Raw genomic sequence first — 2,419 nt, forward strand, 5'->3', positions numbered from 1 at the left:
CAATAAGACCTTCATGAATTGTCCCCTCTTATGCTTCATTCTACCTGCTTATTCAGCCCTGACCACCTACTCTTGCTCACACATCAAGCATATGCCCACTCATGTCCTTTGTTCAGTCTGTTCCTTAGCCTGGAAAATGTTCCCGCCAGATGTCTACATGGCTTCCTTGTGAAATATTTTCTCAAAATGTTTAAATAATAACCTATTTTCACTTCATAGTCTCTTTCTTGCACAATTCTACTCCTTGATATCTATCCCCGTCTAAAATATTGTTTTTTTGGTCTTCATCTAACATGATACATACATAATTTGTGAGTTTTTAAAGGCTCTGTTGTATAAGTTGTTAAAACAACTATCATGTGAGGATATCATAAAAATCAATAAATTGCTTTTTCTCAGTGGGTTTGCTGCCAAAACACAGATGTTACAAAAACCAGCACTAAACCTAAACAAAAATGGGAAAGGATAAGATTCATACCAACCCCATCATCGTTGGACATGTAGATTCAGGCAAGTCTATGACTACTGGTTCTCTGATCTACAAATGTGGTGGAAGCCACAAAAAAACTATCAAAAAATTTGAGAAGGAGGCTGATAAGATGGGAAAAGTCTCCTTCAAGTATTCCTGGATCTTGGATAAGCTGAAAGCTGAACGTGAATGTGGTGTCACCACTGATATCTCCTTGTGGAAACTCAAGACCAGCAAGTATTATGGGACCTTCACTGATGCCCCAGGACACAGAGACATTATCAAAAATGTGATTACAGGCACATCTCAGGCTGACTGTGCTGTCCTGATTGTTGCTGCTGGTGCTGGGGAATTTGAAGCAGGTATCTCCAAGAATATGCAGACTCTGAGCATGCCCTTCTGGCTTACAGACCAGGTGTGACACAACTAATTGTCGGTGTTAACAAAATGGATTTCACTGAACAACCCAAAAGCCAGAAGAGGTATGATAAAATCATTAAGGAAGTCAGCACCTACGTGAAGAAAATTGACTACATCCTTGACATAGTAGCATTTGTGCCAGTTTCTGGTTGGAATGATGACAACATGCTGGAGCTCAGTGCTAACGTGACGTGTTTCCGAGGATGGAGTCACCTGGAAGGATGGCAATGCCAGTGGAACCATACTGTCAGAAACTCTGGATTGTACATTACTACCAACTTGTCCAGTTGACGAACACTTGCATCTAGTCCCTTAGGACATCTATGCAATTGGTGGTATTAGTAGTGTCCCTGAAGGGAGACTGGTGTTCTTAAACTTGGTTACCTTTGCTCCAGTTAGTGTTACAACTGAAATAAAGTCCGTTGAAATGCACCATGAAGCTTTGAGTGAGGCTCTACTTGGGGGTAGCATGGGCTTCAATGGCAAAAACCTATCTGTCAAAGGTGTTTCTTGTGGTGATGTGGTTGGTGAGAGCAAAAATGACCCACTGATGGAAGCAGTGGGATTCATGGCTCATTGGATTATCCTGAACTCTCCCAGCCAAATCAGTGCCAGATAAGCACCTGCCCTGGATTGTCACATGGCTCACATTGCTGGCAAGTTTGCTGAGCTGAAGGAGAAGATTGTTCATTGTTCTAGAAAAAAAGCTGAAGATGGCCCCATGTTCTTGAAATCTGGTGATGCTGCCATTGTTAATAGGATTCCTGGCAAGCCTATGTGTGTTGAGAGTTTCTCTGATTATCCTCCTCTGGGCCGTTTTGTTGTTGGCGACATGAGACAGTTGCTTGTGGGTGTCATAGCTGTGGACAAGAAGGCAGCTGGAGCTAGCAAGGTCACCAGGTCTGTCCAGAGATTGAGGAACTAGATGAGTATTATCCCCAATACCCGCCACCCTAGTCTTAATCGGTGGTGAGAGAACAGCTTAGAACTGCTTGTGTCAGTTGCCCATTTAATAGTAAAAGGCTGCTTAATGATAACAGTGCATCATAAAACCTTGGGAAAGAGGAATTTTTGCAGACCATTTGTTTAGTGTGTGTGTAGCAGTTTCAGGTCACTAGTTTTTAAAATCAGTACTTTTTTAATGGAAACAACCCAATCAAAAATCTGTGACAGATTTCTGAGACCCATTAGAACAAAAGTGTAATGGGGGGGGGGAAGAGCAAGAAAAATTAATTAATTAATATAACATGGAAATTTATATTCAAAGTACATTTTTAAACTTAGAGTTACTTGTTTGAAGGACATTGGTTTAATTTTCTTTATTGCTTTCAGTATTTCTTTCATGGGTTTCAGAGTTTTAATTGTATATGCCTGCCTGTGCTTTGTCTTTATATTTATACTACTGTGCGCTCATACTCATTTTTGAAATTGTGGATTGATGTTTCATACATTTTGGAAAATTTTCAGCTTGCATTTCTTAAGACATCCATTCTCTCATCTTCTCTATTTTGGAACTGTAGTTATACATTT

At 40.3% G+C, this 2,419-nt stretch overlaps 1 pseudogene; it reads left to right on the forward strand.

Annotated features, from left to right (window-relative positions):
* The first annotated feature begins 455 nt into the window (after positions 1-455).
* Positions 456-1,814, forward strand: LOC111152468 (annotated as a pseudogene).
* The last annotated feature ends 605 nt before the right edge of the window (positions 1,815-2,419 follow it).

The sequence above is a fragment of the Enhydra lutris genome, unplaced genomic scaffold (genome assembly GCF_002288905.1).
Source record: "Enhydra lutris kenyoni isolate GAN:26980312 unplaced genomic scaffold, ASM228890v2 scaffoldscaffold28, whole genome shotgun sequence".
In the NCBI taxonomy this organism is placed as follows: domain Eukaryota; kingdom Metazoa; phylum Chordata; class Mammalia; order Carnivora; family Mustelidae; genus Enhydra; species Enhydra lutris.